We start from the raw sequence: 13,692 nt of genomic DNA on the forward strand, positions 1-13,692 counted from the left end.
ATTTATTTTTATTTTTTCACCTTTATTTAGCCAGGTAGTAAATGAGAACTTGTTCTCCACTTGCCAATTGCGACCTGGCCAAGATAAAGCATAGCAGTTCGACACACAACGACACAGAGTTACACATGGAGTAAAACAAACATACAGTAGAAACAAGTCTATATACGATGTGAGCAAATGAGGTGAGATAAGGCAAAAAAAGGCCATGGTGGCAAAGTAAATACAATATAGTAAGTAAAACACTGGAATGGTAGATTTGCAGTGGAAGAATGTGCAAAGTAGAAATAAAAATAATGGGGTGCAAAGGAGCAAAATAAATAAATACAGTTGGGAAAGAGGTAGTTGTTTTGGCTAAATTATAGGTGAGCTATGTACAGGTGCAGTAATCTTTGAGCTGCTCTGACAGTTGGTGCTTAAAGCTAGTGAGGGAGATAAGTGGTTCCAGTTTCAGAGATATTTGTAGTTTGTTCCAGTCATTGGCAGCAGAGAACTGGAAGGAGAGGCGGCCAAAGAAAGAATTAGTTTTGGGGGTGACCAGAGAGATATACCTGTTGGAGCGTGTGCTACAGGTGGGTGATGCTATGGTGACCAGCGAGCTGAGATAAGGGGGGACTTTACCTAGCAGGGTCTTGTAGATGACATGGAGCCAGTGGGTTTGGCGACGAGTATGAAGCGAGGGCCAGCCAACGAGAGCGTACAGGTCGCAATGGTGGGTAGTATATGGGGCTTTGGTGACAAAACGGATGGCATTGTGATAGACTGCATCCAATTTGTTGAGTAGGGTATTGGAGGCTATTTTGTAAATTACATCGCCGAAGTCGAGGATTGGTAGGATGGTCCGTTTTACAGCAGCATGAGTGAAGGATGCTTTGTTGCGAAATAGGAAGCCAATTCTAGATTTAACTTTGGATTGGAGATGTTTGATGTGGGTCTGGAAGGAGAGTTTACAAGTCTAACCAGACACCTAGGTATTTGTAGTTGTCCACGTATTCGTAAGTCAGAGCCGTCCAGAGTAGTGATGTTGGACAGGCGGACAGGTGCAGGCAGCGATTTTGTTGAGGAGCATGCATTTAGTTTTACTTGTGTTTAAGAGCAATTGGAGGCCACGGAAGGAGAGTTGTATGGCATTGAAGGTTGCCTGGAGAGTTGTTAACACAGTGTCCAAAGAAGGGCCAGAAGTGTACCGAATGGTGTCGTCTGAGTAGAGGTGGATCAGACTCACCTGCAGCAAGAGCGACATCATTGATGTATAGAGAGAGGAGAGTCGGTCCAAGAATTGAACCCTGTGGCACCCCCATAGAGACTGCCAGAGGTCCGGACAGCAGACCCTCCGATTTGACACACTGAACTCTATCAGAGAAGTAGTTGGTGAACCAGGCGAGGCAATCATTTGAGAAACCTAGGCTGTCGAGTCTGCCAATAAGAATGTTGTGTGATTGACAGAGTCGAAAGCCTTGGCCAGACCCATGACCTTGAATCTGGAGCTGCATGATTAAGATGGAGTTAAAACTGTTTTTGCTATGTTCTAAGTCATGTTGTTTTTAACTGGCTAGCGTTCAGTTACGTCAGTGAGGTTGATGTGTTTTTACATTTTAGGTTGAGTTTTGGTCACTCGAGGTGTCATGGCTAAACTCTTGTACCTCTCCAGGGCTAGACTGCCATATGGACTACATATCCCTAGGTCTACACATTAATCCACATTATGTTTATTTTTTACTTTAAAACTAGTGTATTAGTTGGAGTAGGCTGCCTTGGATAGGTTAAACAAGAAGAGATTGGTCAAGAGAGAAATATTTGACATAAACAAACTACGACGAATGAGTTTAGCATGCACTTAATCCTGAAATAACCTGCCACTGACCCATCTGGGCTGTGTTATACTAGTGTCTAAAGTTCAACCATGTTTTATGCAAGAACTGTAACTTTACAGAAACATACAAGTGTCTTAGATTCACATTATAACGAATTGAATTTAGTTTTCCATAACGTCATGCTTCTTTGGATTTGGTCCAGCGACTATAAATCAAGAAAGAGGTCATAGCAGCTCTTAATAAAGCATATTGGACAGCGCTCTCTGTGTATGAAATACATTTTTAATCATTTGGGATTGATGGTGATTATAAGGAAGCCATAATTTGCATCAACAAGCGAGTTGAGCCTATTTTGAGAGGGAAAATATAAAATCAATTATTTGCCACTATTTCTCAACTCCAATTAGTAACTTTAACCTGGTCTTGATTTCACCTAGAGCCCTACACCTGTCTTGTTTCAGCAGAAATGCAGGTCACTAAAGTGTGGTTACTCAAGCACTCAAATTGTTTTGCCAATACCGTAAGTGCCTGGGTGCACTTGACAGGCTATAAATCTCAAGGAAAAACTGGTTTGGAAGCAGTACAAAGGAATTATCTCACCCTGGCACGCTAGCCCCCTCAGTGTCATTGACTTTTTATGGCGACAACCGAGTTCATAATCTCTCTCACACAAACAAACCCTCCTCACTCTATGGAGGTGTCATTGATGATGCTGTCCTTAGTGAATGGTCCGCCATGTTCACATACAGATACATTTCCTTCCTAGTATCCTTCCCAACCTCTTTTCAGACATTATGCCATTCAGTTAGACTGACGCTTGCTTTTCATTTTGACACATCATTCTATCCACCACATTCATCCTTTGGTTTATTTTTTTATTTCACCTTTATTTAACCAGGTAGGCTAGTTGAGAACAAGTTCTCATTTACAACTGAAACCTGGCCAAAGTAAAGCAAAGCAGTGCCACACAAACAACACAGAGTTACATATGGAATAAACAAACATACAGTCAATAATACAATAGGAAGTCTATATACAGTATGTGCAAATGAGGTAGGATAAGGGAGGTAAGGCAATAAATAGGCCATAGTGGCGAAATTATTACAATATAGCAATTAAACACTGGAGTGAATGATGTGCAGAAGATGAGTGTGCAAGTAGAGACACTGGGGGTGCAAAGGAGCAAAATAAAATAATAACAGTATGGTGATGAGGTAGTTGAATGGGATATTTACAGATGGGCTATGTGCAGTGATCTGTGAGTTGCTCAGGCAGCTGGTGCTTCAGTTATTTTTGCAGTTCGTTCCAGTCATTGGCAGCAGAGAACCAGAAGGAAAGGCGGCCAAATGAAGAATTGGCTTTGGGGGTGACCAGTGAAATATACCGGCTGGAGCACGTGCTGGTGGGTGCTGCTAATGTGACCATTGAGCTGAGATCAGGTGGGGCTTTACCTAGCAGAGACTTATAGATGATCTGGAGCCAGTGGGTTTGGTGACGAATATGAAGCGAGGCAACGAGAACATACAGGTCGCATTGGTGGGTAGTATATGGGGCTTTGGTGACAAAACAAATGGCACTGTGATAGGCTGCATCCAATTTGTTGAGTAGAGTGTTGGAGGCTAGTTTGTAAATGACATCACCAAAGTCGAGGATCGGTAGGATGGTCAGTGTTCCGAGGTTATGTTTGGCAACATGAGTGAAGGATGCTTTGTTGTGAAATAGGAAGCCGATTCTAGATTTAATTTTGGATTGGAGATGCTTAACTTCTAGTGACACCCCATACCGTGAACGGGACCGTTGTCATCATCTGACACTAATTAGCATAACGCAACGGACAATAAATCTTCCTAGAAAATATTCCTATTCATGAAAATCACAAGTGAAATATATTGGAACACAGCTTAGCCTTTTGTTAATCACCCTGTCATCTCAGATTTTCAAAATATGCTTTACAGCCAAAGCTAGACAAGCATGTGTATGTTTATCGATAGCATAGCATTATGCTTTACTAGCAGCAGGCAACCTTGTCATGAAAATCAGAAAAGCATTCAAATTAAATCGTTTACCTTTGAACTTCGGATGTTTTCACTCACGAGACTCCCAGGTAGATAGCCAAAGTTATTTTTTTCCCAAATGCCGAAAAATATTCCAAATTAGCTCCATAATATCGACAGAAACATGGCAAACGTTGTTTATAATTAATCCTCAAGGTGTTTTTCAAATATCTATTCGATAATATATCAACCGGGACAATTGGTTTCTCAGTAGAAGCTATTGGAATAATGGCTACCTCTGTATTTTAAGCGAGAATTTCTCTGGGAGCATCAGGTGACCACTTGCGCAATGAAGCCGCCTACGGATATTCTTCAACATAAATGCGTAAAACTACGTCACAATGCTGTAGACACCTTGGCGAATACCTAGAAAGTTTAATCTGGTTGATAGGGCATTCACAGCTCAATAGGGATGCATCGGAACGCAGGGCTTTCAAAAGATGAGTTACTTCCGGATTGGATTTTTCTCAGACTTTCGCCTGTAACATCAGTTCTGTTATGCTCACAGACAATATTTTTACAGTTTTGGAAACTTTAGAGAGTTTTCTATCCTAAGCTGTCAATTATATGCATATTCTAGCATCTTGTCCTGACAAAATATCCTGTTTAATTTGGGAACGTTATTTTTCCAAAAATGAAAATACTGCCCCCTAGTACCAACAGGTTAACGTGTCTGGAAGGAGAGTTTACAGTCTAACCAGACACCTGGGTATTTGTAGTTGTCCATATATTCTAGTCAGAGCGGTCCAGAGTAGTGATGCTGGATGGGCGGACAGGTGTGGGCAGCGATCTGTTGAAGAGCATGCATTTAGTTTTACTTGCATTTAAGAGCAGTTGGAGGCCACAGAAGGAGAGTTGTATGGCATTGAAGCTCGTCTGAAGGTTAGTTAACACAGTGTCCAAAGAAGGGCCAGAAATATGCAGAATGGTGTCGTCTGCGCAGAGGTGGATCAGAGAATCACCAGCAGCAAGGGGCCCCACAAGGGTGCGTTCTGAGCCCTCTCCTGTACTCCCTGTTCACCCACGACTGCGTGGCCATGGACGCCTCCAACTCAATCATCAACATTGTAGATGACACTACAGTGGTAGGCATGATTACCAACAACGAGGAGACGGCCTACAGAGAGGAGGTGAGGGCCCTCGGAGTGTGGTGTCAGGAAAATAACCTCTCCCTCAACGTCAACAAAACAAAGGAGATGATTGTGGACTTCAGGAAACAACAGAGAGAGTACCCCCCCCCCCCCCTATCCACATCGATGGGACATTAGTGGAGAGGGTAGTAAGTTTTAAGTTCCTCGGTACACATCACTGAAATGGTCCACCAACACAGACGGCATCGTGAAGAAGGCGCAGCAGCGCCTCTTCAACCTCAGGAGGCTGAAGAAATTTGGCTTGTCACCAAAAGCACTCACAAACTTCTACAGATGCACAATCGAGAGCATCCTGTCGGGCTGTATCACCGCCTGTTACGGCAACTGCTCCGCCCACAACCGTAAGGCTCTCCAGAGGGGGTAGTGAGGTCTGCACAACGCATCACCGGGGGCAAACTACCTAACCTAAAGGGCACCTACACCACCCAATGTCACAGGAAGGCCATAAAGATCATCAAGGACAACAACCACCCAAGACACTGGCTGTTCACCCCACTATCATCCAGAAGGAGAGGTCAGTACAGGTGCATTATAGCAGGGACAGAGAGACTGAAAAACAGCTTCTATCTCAAGGCCATCAGACTGTTAAACAGCCACCACTAACATTGAGGGGCTGCTGCCAACACACTGACTCGACTCCAGCCACTTTAATAATGGGAATCGATGGTAATTGATGTAAAATATATCACTAGCCACTTTAAACTATGCTACTTAATATAATGTTTACATACACTACATTACTCATCTCATATGTATATGTACGGTGGGGCAAAAAAATATTTAGTCAGCCACCAATTGTGCATGTTCTCTCACTTAAAAAGATGAGGCCTGTAATTTTCATCATAGGTACACGTCAACTATGACAGACAAAGATTTCTGGCTCTCACAGACCTGTAACTTCTTCTTTAAGAGGCTCCACAGTCCTCCACTCATTACCTGTATTAATGGCACCTGTTTGAACTTGTTATCAGTATAAAAGACACCTGTCCACAACCTCAGTCACACTCCAAACTCCACTATGGCCAAGACCAAAGAGCTGTCAAAGGACACCAGAAACAAAATTGTAGACCTGCACCAGGCTGGGAAGACTGAATCTGCAATAGGTAAGCAGCTTGGACTGGACAGCTTTGTGACATCAAATGGACTTTGGTGGTCAAGATGCGTTGGTATCTGTTCTGATGAAGCAAAAGCCATGACGGGGACATAGTGGTGTGGTAACGCGCGTCAGTGTGGTAACGCGCGTCAGTGTGGTAACGCGCGTCAGTGTGGTAACGCGCGTCAGTGTGGTAACGCGCGTGCAAGCAGTTTCTCACAACGCACTGCAGCATCCACCGAGAGGCTGTTTCTGCCAAGGGAATGCCTGACTTGAAAGCCGTTTTGGACACTACAGTACATGTATGTATGACAATTACAACAATAATGAATGAACAATGAACACATATTTTAACTTAATATAATACATCAATAAAGTCTATTTAGTCTCAAAAAAATAATAAAACATGTTCAATTTGGTTTAAATAATGCAAAAACAAAGTGTTGGAGAAGTAAAAGTGCAGTATGTGCCATGTAAGAAAGCTAACGTTTAAGTTCCTTGCTCAGAACATGAGAACATATGAAAGCTGGTGGTTCCTTTTTAACATGAGTCTTCAATATTCCCAGGTAAGAAGTTTTAGGTTGTAGTTGTTATAGGACTATTTCTCTATACCATTTGTATTTCATATACCTTTGACTATTGGATGCTCTTATAGGCACTTTAGTATTGCCAGTGTAACAGTATAGCTTCCGTAGCTCTCCTCGCTCCTACCTGGGCTCGAACCAGGAACACAACAACTACAGCCACCCTCGAAGCAGCATTACCCATGCAGAGCAAGGGGAATCACTATGCCAAGTTTCAGAGCGAGTGACGTTTGAAATGCTAATAGCGCGCAACCGCGAGCCATTTCACATCACATTGTTACACCAGCCTAATCTCGGGAGTTGATAGGCTTGAAGTTATAAACAGCAGAGCTGCTGGCAAAACGCACGAAAGTAATGTTTGAATGAATGCTTATGAGCCTGCTGGTGCCTACCATCGCTCAGTCAGACTGCTCTCTCAAATCATAGACTTAATTATAACGTAATAACACACAGAAATATGAGCCTTAGGTCAGCCTCTTGATACTCCCCATCCCGGATCCGGGATCGTGAATACAGCCTCAGGTTCATTAGCATAACGCAACGTTAACGATTTCTGAAAATCGCAAATAAAATGAAAATAATGCGCCTGCTCTCAAGCTTAGCCTTTTCTTAACAACACTGTCATCTCAGATTTTCAAAATATGCTTTTGAACCATAGCAATTCACTAATTTGTGTAAGAGTATGCTAAGCTAGCATTTAGTACGCAACATTTACACAAAAACCAGATAACCAAATAAATAAAATCATTTACCTTTGAAGAGCTTCGGATGTTTTCAATGAGGAGACACTCAGTTGCATAGCAAATGTTCAGTTTTTTCCTGAAAGAATCTTTGTGTAGGAGAAATCGCTCCATTTTGTACATCACATTTGGCTACCGAAACGAACCGAAAATTCAGTCACCAACAACATCAAACTTTTTCCGAATTAACTCCATAATATCGACCGAAACATGGCAAACGTTGTTTGGAATCAATCCTCAAGGTGTTTTTTCACATATCTCTTCATTGATATATCGTTCGTGGAAGCCTGCTTTCTTCTCTGAATTCCATGGAAAAATACTTGCAGCTGAGGTTTGCGCACCAATTTCGGCGCAGGACACCGGGCGGACACCTGTTAAATGTGGTCTCTTCCAATGATATGCCTACAAATACGTCACAATGCTGCAAACACCTTGGGGAAACGACAGAAAGGGCAGGCTCATTCCTCTCGCATTCACAGCCATATAAGGAGACAATGGAAAACGGAGCCTCAAAAATCCTGCTGGTTTCCTGGATGCCGTTTCATCTTGGTTTTGCCTGTAGCTCCCATTCTAGGGCACGCACAGAGAATATCTTTGCAGTTCTGGAAACGTCAGAGTGTTTTCTTTCCAAAGCTATCAATTATATGCATAGTCGAGCATCTTTTTGTGACAAAATATTGAGCTTAAAACGGGCACGTCTTTTTATCCAAAAATGATATAGCGCCCCCAGAGTTTCAACAGGTTAATATGGTCGAATCCGGAAACGATCATCTCGAAGACAAGACGTTTATTCTTTCAGTGAAATACGGAACCGTTCCGTATTTTATCTAATGGGTGGCATCCATGAGTCTAAATATTCCTGTTACATTGTACAACCTTCAGTATTAGGTCATAATTACGTAAATTTCTGGCAAATTAGTTCGCAATGAGCCAGGCTGCCCAAACTGTTGCATATACCCTTGACTGCGTGCAATGAACTCAAGAGAAGTGACACAATTTCACCTGGTTAATATTGCTGGCTAACCTGGATTTCCTTTAGCTAAATATGCAGGTTTAAAAATATATACTTCTGTGTATTGATTTTTAAGAAAGGAATTGGTGTTTGGTTAGGTACACGTTGGAGCAACGATAGTGCTTTTTGCAAATGTGCACTGCATCGATTATATGCAAAGCAGGACACGCTAGATAAACTAGTAATATCATCAACCATGTGTAGTTATAACTAGTGATTATGATTAAGTTTAATGCTAGCTCGCAACTTACCTTGGCTTCTTACTGCATTCGCGTAACAGGCGGGCTCCTCGTGAGGCAGGTGGTTAGAGTGTTGAACTTATTAACCGTAAGGTTGCAAGATTGAATCCCTGAGCTGACAAGGTAAAAATCTGTCGTTCTGCCACTGAACAAGACAGTTAACCCACCGTTCCTATCCCGTCATTGAAAATAAGAATGTGTTCTTAACTGACTTGCCTACTTAAACAATGATTGAATAAAGGTGTACAAAAATAAATAAATAAAAATGGCAAAATTACGGATTTCCGATTTATGTAAAATTAAATAGGCCATTCCGATTTAATCAGTCGACCTCTAGTCCACATCTCCATCCCAAAACATGGGACCAGTGATATGATAGGCTGGAGGACACTCACAGGGCTCTCAAGCGACATGGAACCACAAGGTAATGGAAAACAGGTCCTCCAACATCCGGATGCCGAGGCAATGATTTTCATCCTCGACCAGGAGATGGTGGGGTCATGACTTTGGAGCCACGGAAAGCCGAGGGTGACTTTGTGTACAGGAGCAGTGATGATGAAGGGAAGGATTTCTTGGTGCATGGGTCCCATGGTGAGGGTGAGTGGTACTGTGATAGTGCTGGATCCCAATGGTTGTTTATCCAGGGCTTGGACTAGAAAAGGAGAGGAGAGAGGGTACACTGCAGGCACGAAGACGAAGGCCTGGTCAATAAAATTCCCCGCAGCACCTGAGCACTAGAACTGTAGAAACAACAGCTGAGGGACAGCCAGCCAGTGAAATGGAAATCAGGAAGGGTTTGGCGGGAAACGATGATGTTACTCTGTGAGACTGATGATCACGGGGCTGTCCCTCTGCCCCAGTGGACTTCGGATTGGGATGTACAAAACGTCGCTCTGCGGCGGAGAGGTGTGAGCACAGTAACTTCAAAGTCTTGACATGTAGTAAGTATCTCAATAAAACAACAATCTCTGCTCTCTAATCCATATTTTGCGTGCGGTAATGATGTTCTGCTCGCTCAAAGGCACACTTTCAACTCGAGTTTAAAAGTTTTATTTGCGTGTCCCCTGCTGCCTCTGCGTTCGTGGGACCCATCCTATGCTTGCTCCACCACATTATGCGCTATCTACTAGCTTGTGTGCTTGCGGGACCCATCCTCTGCACTTACTCAATTATGTTTCATCTTGCTCAACAGCGCCATCTCGCGAGGGCTCGACTTTAGAGATCGATTTGAAACCATAGTTCTCATATCACATCCAAGATGGCATAGCAGTTCAGACATCTCTTGTCCTCGTCTTGTCGTGTCCCATATATATTTACAACTTTTTCAAACATTTTTTTTTTACTTTCCATAAACTCATCTTCAAAACACTCTCCTGCAACCCGCCTCACCAATTTATATTTATAAAAAAGTATTATTTACCTCAAATCTGTAATACTCCAAGAAGCTAGCCAGAAACTCCAAGAAGCTAGCCAGAAGCTAATCAGAAGCTAGTCAAAGCTTTCATCGATTCCGGAGCAAACATCAGTTGTTCCAGAGCTAGCCAGCTGAGGAGTTCCATCAATCACTCCTGGGCTGCGGTCACCTATCCGGACCCGTTTTGCAGCCTACGCGGAGCCCCACCGGGCCTTCACGGCTGGACTGCCGACGTTATCTACCCGAAGGAGTTATCCGGCTGGCTCCTCCGTCGCGACGTTGCCTGGGCGCCCATCTGCGGCCTGCTAGCCATTAGCTGTCTTATCGGCTGCTATCTGAATAGACAATCGGACAATTTATTTTTTTGTTATTGTTTGTTTTTCTTCTTGGGCCTCTAGCTATATCTATTGTTTATATTTTTTTGTTGTTGTTGTGTGATTTGGATTAATCCCCTCTACCACACGGAACCCCACTAATCTACTGACGGAACGCAAGAGGTGGCTAATAACAGATGTCCATCCTATGCTAGCTTGCTACCGATGGCCTGGCTAGCTGTCTAAATCGCCGTGACCCCCAACCAACCTCTCCACTCTCCGGACCCTTTTGATCACCCGACTAAGCATGCCTCTCCTTAATGTCAATATGCCTTGTCCATTGCTGTTCTGGTTAGTGTTTATTGGCTTATTTCACTGTAGAGCCTCTAGTCCTGCTCACCATACCTTTTCCAACCTATTAGTTCCACCACCCACACATGCAATGACATCTCCTGGTTTCAATGATGTTTCTAGAGACAATATCTCTCTCTTCATCACTCAATACCTAGGTTTACCTCCACTGTATTCACATCCTACCATACCTTTGTCTGTACATTATACCTTGATGCTATTTTATCGCCCCCAGAAACCTCCTTTTACTCTCTGTTCCAGACGTTCTAGACGACCAATTCTTATTGCTTTTAGCCGCACCCTTATTCTACTCCTCCTCTGTTCCTCTGGCGATGTAGAGGTGAATCCAGGCCCTTCAGTGCCTAGCTCCACTCCTATTCCCCAGGCGCTCTCTTTTGACGACTTCTGTAACCGTAATAGCCTTGGTTTCATGCATGTTAACATTAGAAGCCTCCTCCCTAAGTTTGTTCTATTCACTGCTTTAGCACACTCTGCCAACCCGGATGTTCTAGCTGTGTCTGAATCCTGGCTTAGGAAGACTACCAAAAATTCTGAAATTTTAATTCCAAACTACAACCTTTTCAGACAAGATAGAACTGCCAAAGGGGGCGGTGTTGCAATCTACTGCAAAGGTAGCCTGCAGAGTTCTGTCCTACTATCCAGGTCTGTACCCAAAAAATTTGAACTTCTACTTTTAAAAATCCACCTCTCTAAAAACAAGTCTCTCACCGTTGCAGTCTGCTATAGACCACCCTCTGCCCCGAGCTGTGCTCTGGACACCATATGTGAACTGATTGCCCCCCATCTATCTTCAGAGCTCGTGCTGCTAGGCGACCTAAACTGGAACATGCTTAACACCCCAGCCATCCTACAATCTAAACTTGATGCCCTCAATCTCACACAAATTATCAATGAACCAACCAGGTACCTCCCCAAAGCCTTAAACACGGGCACCCTCATAGATATCATCCTAACCAACTTGCCCTCTAAATACACCTCTGCTGTCTTCAACCAAGATCTCAGCGATCACTGCCTCATTGCCTGCATCCGTAATGGGTCAGCGGTCAAACGACCTCCACTCATCACTGTAAAACGCTCCCTGAAACACTTCAGCGAGCAGGCCTTTATAATCGACCTGGCCAGGTATCCTGGAAGGATATTGATCTCATCCCGTCAGCGGATGCCTGGATATTTAAAAAAAAAATGCCTTCCCAACCATCTTAAATAAACATGCTCCATTCAAGAAATTTAGAACCAGGAACAGATATAGCCCTTGGTTCTCCCCAGACCTGACTGCGCTTAACCAACACAAAAACATCCTATGGCGTTCTGCATTAGCATCGAACAGCCCCCGTGATATGCAGCTGTTCAGGGAAGCTAGAAACCATTATACACAGGCAGTTAGGAAAGCCAAGGCTAGCTTTTTCAAGCAGAAATTTGCTTCCTGCAACACTAACTCAAAAACGTTCTGGGACACTGTAAAATCCATGGAGAATAAGAACACCTCCTCCCAGCTGCCCACTGCACTGAAGATAGGAAACACTGTCACCACTGATAAATCCACCATAATTGAATTTCAATAAGCATTTTTCTACGGCTGGCCATGCTTTCCACCTGGCTAATCCTACCCCGGTCAACAGCACTGCACCCCCACAGCAACTCGCCCAAGCCTTCCCCATTTCTCCTTCTCCCAAATCCCTTCAGCTGATGTTCTGAAAGAGATGCAAAATCTGGACCCCTACAAATCAGCCGTGCTAGACAATCTGGACCCTTTCTTTCTAAAATTATCTGCCGAAATTGTTGCCACCCCTATTACAAGCCTGTTCAACCTCTCTTTCGTGTCGTCTGAGATTCCCAAAAATTGGAAAGCAGCTGCGGTCATCCCCCTCTTCAAAGGGGGGGACACTCTTGACCCAAACTGCTACAGACCTATATCTATCCTACCATGCCTTTCTAAGGTCTTCGAAAGCCAAGTCAACAAACAGATTACCGACCATTTCGAATATCACCATACCTTCTCTGCTATGCAATCTGGTTTCAGAGCTGGTCATGGGTGCACCTCAGCCACGCTCAAGGTCCTAAATGATATCTTAACCGCCATCGATAAGAAACATTACTGTGCAGCCGTGTTCATTGATCTGGCCAAGGCTTTCGACTCTGTCAATCACCACATCCTCATCGGCAGGCCCTTCTTTGGACACTGTTAACAACTCCCCGGGCAAGCTTCAATGCCATACAACTCTCCTTCCGTCGCCTCCAATTGCTCTTAAATACAAGTAAAACTAAATGCATGCTCTTCAACCGATCGCTACCCGCACCTGCCTGCCTGTCCAACATCACTACTCTGGACGGTTCTGACTTAGAATACGTGGACAACTACAAATACTTAGGTGTCTGGTTAGACTGTAAACTCTCCTTCCAGACCCATTTCAAATATCTCCAATCCAAAGTTAAATCTAGAATTGGCTTCCTATTTCGCAACAAAGCATCCTTCACTCATGCTGCCAAACATACCCTTGTAAAACTGACCATCCTACCAATCCTCGACTTTGGCGATGTCATTTACAAAATAGCCTCCAATACCCTACTCAACAAATTGGATGCAGTCTATCACAGTGCAATCCGTTTTGTCACCAAAGCCCCATATACTACCCACCATTGCGACCTGTATGCTCTCGTTGGCTGGCCCTCGCTTCATACTCGTCGCCAAACCCACTGGCTCCATGTCATCTACAAGACCCTGCTAGGTAAAGTCCCCCCTTATCTCAGCTCACTGGTCACCATAGCATCTCCCACCTGTAGCACACGCTCCAGCAAGTATATCTCTCTGGTCACCCCCAAAACCAATTCTTTCTTTGGCCGCCTCTCCTTCCAGTTCTCTGCTGCCAATGACTGGAACGAACTACAAAAAGCACTGAAACTGGAAACA

At 43.8% G+C, this 13,692-nt stretch overlaps 1 protein-coding gene across 4 annotated transcripts in view; it reads left to right on the forward strand.

Moving 5' to 3' along the window:
• The window catches only part of LOC135505929 (nuclear receptor coactivator 1-like), a 115,955-nt gene that overhangs the window by 3,303 nt on the left and 98,960 nt on the right, over nucleotides 1-13,692 (forward strand). Inside the window, exon 1 of one of the 4 annotated variants that reach the window (XM_064925179.1) lies at nucleotides 8,004-9,625. The exons of the other annotated variants lie outside the window; for them this stretch is intronic. The gene's annotated coding sequence lies outside the window, so the exon portion shown is untranslated. Of the gene's footprint in view, nucleotides 1-8,003; nucleotides 9,626-13,692 lie in introns of those variants that run through there. 4 annotated transcript variants of the gene reach the window in all.

This window comes from Oncorhynchus masou, chromosome 19, assembly GCF_036934945.1.
Source record: "Oncorhynchus masou masou isolate Uvic2021 chromosome 19, UVic_Omas_1.1, whole genome shotgun sequence".
NCBI classification, from domain to species: domain Eukaryota; kingdom Metazoa; phylum Chordata; class Actinopteri; order Salmoniformes; family Salmonidae; genus Oncorhynchus; species Oncorhynchus masou.